This window comes from Helianthus annuus, chromosome 10, assembly GCF_002127325.2.
Source record: "Helianthus annuus cultivar XRQ/B chromosome 10, HanXRQr2.0-SUNRISE, whole genome shotgun sequence".
In the NCBI taxonomy this organism is placed as follows: domain Eukaryota; kingdom Viridiplantae; phylum Streptophyta; class Magnoliopsida; order Asterales; family Asteraceae; genus Helianthus; species Helianthus annuus.
The window spans coordinates 43,931,305-43,940,808 of record NC_035442.2 but is presented as its reverse complement, the minus strand read 5'-3'; positions in this window follow the sequence as shown (position 1 = coordinate 43,940,808).

The following is a 9,504-nucleotide window of genomic DNA, read 5'->3' as shown; positions in this document are numbered from 1 at the left end:
TTTGAGGCACAACAGTAGTTAAGGGAAAGACAGTGGTAGAAAAATGAAAGACCATTAGCACAGCAACTGTTAGTGCAACAGTGTTTGAACTTTTGACAGTTAAAATTTAAGTATCTGCTTGTTTAGATGTGGAAATTTATTTTGTCTTGTGTAAAAACAATATTATATCCAACACCTGTCAATCTGCAGAAATGCTATACTTAACAAATTACATTTTAGATGCAACTTATCAAGTTTAATTTGTCAGCAGTTGTTTTTTTCAGGCATTTATGTTCTAGGTTTTTCCACATGTTTTCTATAAGATTTAAAACTTTTATAAATTCCTGACAGTGGTTTAGTATCCCAGATGATGAAAATCTTTTTACTAAGGCTACTCATTTTGTGTCTAATTATCTGAATTAGAACATGAGTATCTCAGTAGTTTAAAATCTGTTAGCAATCAATTTTTAGTCTGTAACAAAACAAACATGAGGTTGATATGACCTTGGCAGTAGTACCTTTAACTTTTAATCGGTTTTTAAGGATAATATCACCAACGAAAATAGAGGTTCTATATCCTGACAGGAGATTGATATTTTTACTATAAAAAACAGGTAAAAATACAAAATATATTATTCTAACAAAAATAAAGAATAATATATCCTGTTTTATTGACAAAAACCTTTTCAACAAATAATTAAAGGTTATTCTGAAAATAGACATCAAAAGGATCCAGTAATTCTCCAAATAAGCTCATATTTGTCACACCCCCAAATTACCACCTAGGGAGTGTCCCTGTTAGGCGTGTGACGACTAGCAATGAGCCACCAATTACATTGAATCACAAGTTTGAAATAAAGTTCCATCATTTAATAATACTGAAATCTCAACATAAGTTGTTCAAAAACCATAAGTTCAGCGGAAGCGTTAATGTATCATACTGTAAATACTATCCAAACAACCACAGTAAATAAATGTCTGATAACTAAGTTCATTAATGTAACCATGACCACTCTCGCCCTCCAGCCAGCAAGTTCCTGTGTTCCCAGTACCTAAGGTCCTGCGAGCATGTAACACACGTATCAGACAAAGCTGGCGAGTTCACAGTTTTAGAAAACGTTTGTTACCCGTTGTATGTAAAACAGTTCAATAACCAATGCAAGTAATATTGTTAATATCTCAATTCCGAACAATGACGGCTCCTGAAATACACGACTGCCCTTCCCACGTACTCCTATCTAGTACTGGGCCAGACTGGGTCATTAGTTCACCTCCGTCCTCTACAGGAGCGGTGTGAGGGTGCCAAACCTAAGTAGCGCTACTAACTAATACCCGATGAGGGACTTACAAAAGATGATAGGTGAGAATATTAACCAATATACCCGTTTTTACCCAAAGACTTATCCCCCTATGGGATACCCACTGACTGTCCCCAACCACTGGGACACATGCTCGAATGTAGTGAACTCACCTTTGATTTGCTCGGTATGTTTATCTACGTTACACTACTTGTTCCAGATGGATCAAACACGTCCTAGCATGAGTACCAGTATCAATCAGTCATATGTACAAAGAGCACGTATTCTACACACATACTGCACTCGTAGCGTACGCATATTGCACATATCATTAAACAAGTTACAACAGTAATTCATATGACATTCAGTTAACCTCTCATCATTAGTTTCATATTCGGATTTTGACATATAATTCTTCACACCTATATGAAAGTAATGCGCAAAAGTACATGAAATCACATTTGACATCCTACACATGAAGTCTAGTCTCACATAATTGTTTAACATAACCCGAAGGGCCCAAACGATTGTGCGATTCCCATGATCTCCGGCCCAACACCCCGTGTGCGACCCGGTATGGTGTGTAGCCCTTTAAGGGCATGTGGCCTTGCATATAGCCAGCCCATATTATCCGAATGTAGTCACATTCGGCTCCCTGTACTTCGGTCCAATTAAAACAACAGACATATCCGACTGAACAAACAATTCATTTACATCAAATATATATATATTATAATAATTCAACATTTATGACATGCCTAGATCACTCTAATTGGACCGATCAATACCACTTTTGGAGTGGCATGCACACATCAAAACAACTCAGTTATCACATGCAAGAAGTGTTAATTAGTAAAGAAAAATATGAATCAAACAACCCACATGGCCGCCACTTTCTTGCCCATGTCCCAACCATTAATATTTTGAAGTTATTCATAATCCATATGATGGATTTCATGACACCCCATAAAATATTCTGACAATTCACATGAGGGTTACCAATCATTACTAAACAACATCAGATTACCCCTCCTATACACATATATAAAATGAATAAATGAGGGTTATCAACCAACACATGTCATTCGGCCAACATAACTAGTCTATTCATAATGCATTAGTGGTGGGTGTGTGTGCGTGTGTCACCAAATGATTCGACCACATTTCCATCCACATAACATTGCACATGTTTACTGACAAGGCTAGCAAGTGTGCATATTATCCTTTGACTAAATTTCACATGGCATGGATATTATTTCTACATATCAACATGTGTTCACACAGAATCAATAGCCAATAATTAACAAACAAGGGTTACACTAACCGGTGATGATGATGATGATTTCGACTGGGGTTTTGCTACTGCCGTCACTCAATCGATAGGTAGGGTTTGTTGTGTTGCACTTGTGAGACAAAAAGAATGATCACTTACAATTGTATTTTAAAGCCAAAGTCTAGCAAATGGGCCGGTGATGTTTGTTAAACAATTAGTGACATGGGCCGATCATTTTTACTAAACCACACAAGTATTCATTAGACAAATAGTGACAACAATGATTTGGGCCTAGGCTCGAATAATCGTACACACAATGCACAACTACCAGTTATATTAGCACGCTAAACAGGGTTACGGGTCAAATGGATATATTAAAACAAGAACGGGGAAGTCACAACACTAAGGGTACTAACCTTGAAATTTCGAGTTGTCACATCATCCCCAACTTGAAAGAAATTTCGTCCCGAAATTTGACAAGTAAATATGAAGGAGTGAAGTGAGAATTCAAGATTGTTGCGGATTTTGCTCAGGTGTGACATCATCCCCAACTTGAAAGGGAATCTCGCCCCGAGATTCACCAGTTTTGCTTGACTCTGATTTGTCTTCGGGAAAGAGGTGAGGGTACTTTAGTTTCATCTGATCCTCGCGTTCCCACGTGAACTCCGGTCCACGCCTTGAATTCCAACGGACCCTAACAATCGGAATTCGACTGTGTTTACGGACCTTGACCTCCCGATCCATGATTTCAATAGGCTCTTCAACAAACTGCAGCTTGTCATCCAACTTGAGCTCTTGAAATGGCACAACTAGTGTCTCATCAACCAGACACTTCTTTAGTTGAGAAACGTGAAACACATCGTGAACAATACCTAATTCCGCAGGTAACTCGAGTCTGTAAGCGACTTTACCGATCCGCTCAAGAATTTTGAATGGCCCAATGTAACGTGGATTAAGCTTGCCACGCTTCCCAAAGCGTACAACGCCCTTCCACGGTGAAACTTTCAACATAACCCGATCATTAACTTCGAACTCCAAGGGCTTTCTACGCTTGTTAGCATAACTTTTCTGGCGATCACGCGCTGCTGCCATACGATCCCTTATCCGAGCTATATTTTGTGAAGTTTCAAGAATGAGTTCAGGACCTGTGAGTTGACTGTCACCTACTTCTGCCCAACAGAGAGGAGAACGACATTTCCGCCCAAACAATGCTTCGAACGGAGCTGCCTGAATACTTGTGTGGTAGCTGTTGTTGTAGGAGAACTCTATTAACGGCAAGTGCCTTTCCCATCCCTTCCCAAAATCGATCACACATGCCCGCAGCATGTCTTCAAGCGTCTGAATAGTGCGCTCACTCTGACCATCCGTCTGGGGGTGGTAAGCGGTGCTCATATCTAGTTTCGAACCGAACAGTTTGTGCATAGACTGCCATAATTCAGAAGTAAAACGCGGGTCTCGATCTGAGATGATAGAAGTTGGCACTCCGTGCCGAGCAACTACCTCCTTAAGATACACCGCTTCAAGCTGCGAAAACTTATCTGTTTCCTTGATTGCTAGAAAATGTGCCGATTTCGTGAGTCGATCAACAATCACCCATATAGTATCGTTTCCAGCCTGAGTCCTTGGTAATCCAGTAACGAAATCCATAGCGATCTGTTCCCACTTCCATTTGGGTATTTCTGGCTGCTGCAGTAGACCCGAAGGCTTCTGATGTTCCGCTTTAACTCTTGCACAAGTTAAGCATTTGCTCACGTACGTGGCGATGAGGGCTTTCATATTCGGCCACCAATACATAACCTTAAGATCGTGATACATCTTGTCCGATCCCGGGTGAATAGAATATCGTGACTTGTGTGCTTCATCCATCACAAGTTCTCTAAGATCACCAAACAGAGGAACCCATACTCTTCCCATGATGTAGTAGATGCCATCAGATCTGTGTTCAAGCTGCTTTTCCATACCGCGTAAACCCTCAGCTTTAATGTTCTCTTCCTTCAATGCCTCAGTCTGGGCCGTACGAATCTTATCAGGAAGGCTGGAATGGATAGTGAGCTGTAATGCGCGAACGCGTTTAGGCTTCGTTTCTTTGCGGCTAAGTGCGTCCGCCACGACGTTAGCTTTACCTGGGTGGTATTTGATGGCACACTCGTAATCATTGAACAACTCTACCCAGCGACGCTGACGCATATTCAATTCTTTCTGGTCGAAGATATGCTGAAGGCTCTTATGATCAGTATAGATGGTGCATTTCGTGCCGTAGAGATAATGCCTCCAAATCTTCAGTGCAAAGACCACTGCTCCTAGCTCCAAGTCGTGTGTCGTGTAGTTTTTCTCGTGTACCTTCAACTGACGAGAGGCATAAGCTATCACCTTCTCGCGTTGCATTAACACGCAACCGAGACCCTGAATCGAAGCATCACAATATACCACAAAATCCTCGGTACCATCTGGTAGGGATAGAATTGGCGCGCTGCATAACTTTTGTTTCAAAAGCTGAAAAGCTTCCTCCTGTTTCGTTCCCCAAGAATAAACTACCTTCTTCTGTGTTAATGAGGTGAGTGGCTGAGCAATCTTCGAGAAGTTCTGAATAAAGCGACGATAGTACCCTGCTAGACCGAGAAATTGCCGCACCTCCGAAGGATTCTTTGGTGCCGCCCAATTTCTAATGGCGTCGATCTTGGCAGGATCCACATGTATGCCCAACTCATTAACTATATGCCCCAGAAAATGCACCTCCCGAATCCAAAAATCACACTTCGAAAATTTTGCGTACAATTGCTCCCTCCTCAGGAGTTCTAAGATGAGGCGCAGATGCCGCTCATGATCTTCCTTGTTCTTGGAATAAATTAGAATGTCGTCGATAAAAACGATAACAAAGTCATCAAGGTATGGCTTGCACACGCGGTTCATGAGATCCATGAAGACCGCTGGTGCGTTGGTCAACCCGAATGGCATAACCAAGAACTCGTAGTGACCATATCGCGTCCGAAACGCTGTTTTGGGAACGTCTTCTTCTCTAACTCGTACCTGATGATATCCCGACCTTAAGTCGATCTTGGAGTAAAAACTTGACCCTTGCAGCTGGTCAAACAAGTCATCGATACGAGGTAAAGGATAACGGTTTTTGATTGTCATCTTGTTGAGCTCGCGATAATCTATACACATTCGTAAGGACCCATCCTTCTTCTTCACAAATAAGACTGGAGCTCCCCAGGGGGAAGAGCTAGGTCGGATGAAACCCCTATCCAACAGCTCTTGGAGTTGGTTTGATAATTCCTGCAGTTCCCCTGGCGCAAGACGATAAGGAGCACGAGCAACTGGGGCTGCCGCTGGGGCGAGGTCAATCTGGAATTCCACCTGACGATGTGGAGGTAAACCAGGGAGTTCCTCAGGAAATACGTCAGGATAGTCACGAACAACTGGAAGATCCTCAATCTTCCTTTCGTTAGACGGCGAATCAGTGACAAGAGCCAGTATAGCAGGATAGCCTTTACGCAAATACTTCTGAGCCTTCATTGCCGAAACAATACTAACTGGGGTCCCGCTGCGATGACCCTAAACTGATAGAAATTCCCCACTAGGAAGGGGAACACGTATGATCTTCTCCTTACAGAGAATCTCCGCTTGATACTTGGACAACCAGTCCATACCAACGATCACGTCGAAGCTTCCAAGAGTAATAGGAATTAAGTCAATGTCGAAGACTTGACCCAGAAGATCGATTTTACACCCAAATAGAACATGTGTAGCTTCGATTGTTTTACCATTTGCGATTTCTACTATGTGTTTCATTACGAGAAGTGTAGGACTTAACCCTAACTGAGAACTAAACTCTAAAGACACGTAACTCCAGTCGGCGCCAGAATCAAATAAAATAGAAGCAATAACACCGTTCACTGAAAACGTACCAGTAACTACGTTGTCGTCGTTCCGCGCTTCCCCAGCTCCCAGCACAAACCCGCGCCCACGCGCAACATTACCCCCGTTATTCCCCGCATTGTTGTTCCCGTTACTACCCCCTGTGTTCTGCTTCAGCTGAGGGCAGTCTCGCTTGAAGTGCCCCTCGGCTCCACACTGATAACACCCTCTCTGAGTACCCTGATTTTGCTGAGATTGTTGCCTACCCAACTGCTGTGATGGCTGCTGCTGAGCTGGAAAAGTGGCCCTACAATCCCTAGCCATATGCCCTGGTCGATTACATCGATGACAAACCCGAGCACACTGTCCCTTGTGATGATAGTTACACTTGCTGCACAAGGGTAGCTTCCCCGCATATGATCCCTGCCCTGATTTGTTACTCGAGTTCTGATTCACTGATGCTGTCTGACTGAAACTGCGGGTGCTGCCAGTATCCGTCTTCTTCTGAGGCTGTGCAGAGTTGGACCCCTTGTCCGTATCGTTCCACTTACGTTTGCTATCAGCAGCAGATGCAGTGGAAGTAGTGGCAGCTGTGGTAGTGCTAGAAATACGAGGTGGCAATGAGTCGCTCTCCACCTCCTGGTCAACGATCTTATGTGCCAATCTAACAATCTGAGTTAGGTTATTGAGGTTCGCTGCTGTAACTAAACCCTTCACCCGTGGAGGTAACCCCTTAATAAACAACTCGATTCTTCGGGACATGGGTCGGGACAAATTCGGACACAAATCAGCTAACTCATACGACCGCTTCACATACGCCTCAATTTCAGACCCCACCATTTTTAGATCATAGTACTCATTCTCTAACTTCTGTATTTCGTCTCGAGGGCAGTATTCCTCTCTCATCAGTTCTTTAAAATCATCCCACGTAGTGGCGTTCGCCGCCTCAATACCTAGCAGTTGGACCTGGGACATTCCACCAGGTCAAGGCACCATCCTCAAGCGTGCCTGCTGCAAACTTTACTCTATCCCCAACTGGGCAGTTACATATCGCAAACACTGACTCCGCCTTTTCGAACCAGCGTATAAGTCCTACAGCCCCTTCAGTGCCACTGAAGGTCTGTGGCTTGCAATCCATGAAAGTTTTAAAAGTGCAGACCGGTGGGTGAGGCTGGTTTTGTGGCGCAGGCTGACCTATTAACGAGAGAAAATAAACCAACAAGTAAGACTCAAGTTCACGATTCAAAGGAAGGAATGTCTGGTACATGTCATACCAGCCTGATAAGCTGCCAAGGCTGCAGCCACCTGGGCGTTGAGTAATTCCTCTAGCTCAGCTTGGGTCATATGGATCTCGCCACGTCCACCACCGCGGCCTCCACCACGTCCACCACGTCCACCACGACGACCTCCACCACGTCCGTTCATGATTCTATAAGTATGGGAAGAAGTAACAAATTAACAGACCATTTCAAGCGGATGTCAAGTATTGCTATAATATTCACAGTTTTCGAGGCTCTAATACAACATTGACTAACAACGCGGGATTCCTTTTTCACACTAGTCGAGATTTACTGGGACTCACATGCACCTCACGTTGTTATTATGTGTGCACCCATAATAATAACCTGATTTGCATGCTTATCTCAGTTCCTCCCTACTCATGTTAAAAGGTTTCCCCAAATTCATGCAGTACGACCGACGACATCACAACATAGAGCATGTATGTTCAAGTAGGGTCCTACTCTTAAAACACGTAGCATAAACAGATAGCATAGTAATTCGTATTGTAATATCAAGTGTGCGTTCGGGTGTGATACTAATCATGAGCATGTGCTAACTATGCGATGCAATAGTAAACAAGAGACGAACCTTGCTGCCTGGAGCTGAGTGTCATGGTCCATGTCGTATCAGTATGTCGTATCAGTTCAGTTATAGTCTGGTTTCATAAAACATTTTTAAAACCAATTCACTATAACCAGTGGCTCTGATACCAAACTGTCACACCCCCAAATTACCACCTAGGGAGTGTCCCTGTTAGGCGTGTGACAACTAGCAATGAGCCACCAATTACATTGAATCACAAGTTTGAAATAAAGTTCCATCATTTAATAATACTGAAATCTCAACATAAGTTGTTCAAAAACCATAAGTTCAGCGGAAGCGTTAATGTATCATACTGTAAATACTATCCAAACAACCACAGTAAATAAATGTCTGATAACTAAGTTCATTAATGTAACCATGACCACTCTCGCCCTCCAGCCAGCAAGTTCCTGTGTTCCCAGTACCTAAGGTCCTGCGAGCATGTAACACACGTATCAGACAAAGCTGGCGAGTTCACAGTTTTAGAAAACGTTTGTTACCCGTTGTATGTAAAACAGTTCAATAACCAATGCAAGTAATATTGTTAATATCTCAATTCCGAACAATGACGGCTCCTGAAATACACGACTGCCCTTCCCACGTACTCCTATCTAGTACTGGGCCAGACTGGGTCATTAGTTCACCTCCGTCCTCTACAGGAGCGGTGTGAGGGTGCCAAACCTAAGTAGCGCTACTAACTAATACCCGATGAGGGACTTACAAAAGATGATAGGTGAGAATATTAACCAATATACCTGTTTTTACCCAAAGACTTATCCCCCTATGGGATACCCACTGACTGTCCCCAACCACTGGGACACATGCTCGAATGTAGTGAACTCACCTTTGATTTGCTCGGTATGTTTATCTACGTTACACTACTTGTTCCAGATGGATCAAACACGTCCTAGCATGAGTACCAGTATCAATCAGTCATATGTACAAAGAGCACGTATTCTACACACATACTGCACTCGTAGCGTACGCATATTGCACATATCATTAAACAAGTTACAACAGTAATTCATATGACATTCAGTTAACCTCTCATCATTAGTTTCATATTCGGATTTTGACATATAATTCTTCACACCTATATGAAAGTAATGCGCAAAAGTACATGAAATCACATTTGACATCCTACACATGAAGTCTAGTCTCACATAATTGTTTAACATAACCCGAAGGGCCCAAACGATTGTGCGATTCCCATGATCTCCGGCCCAACACCCC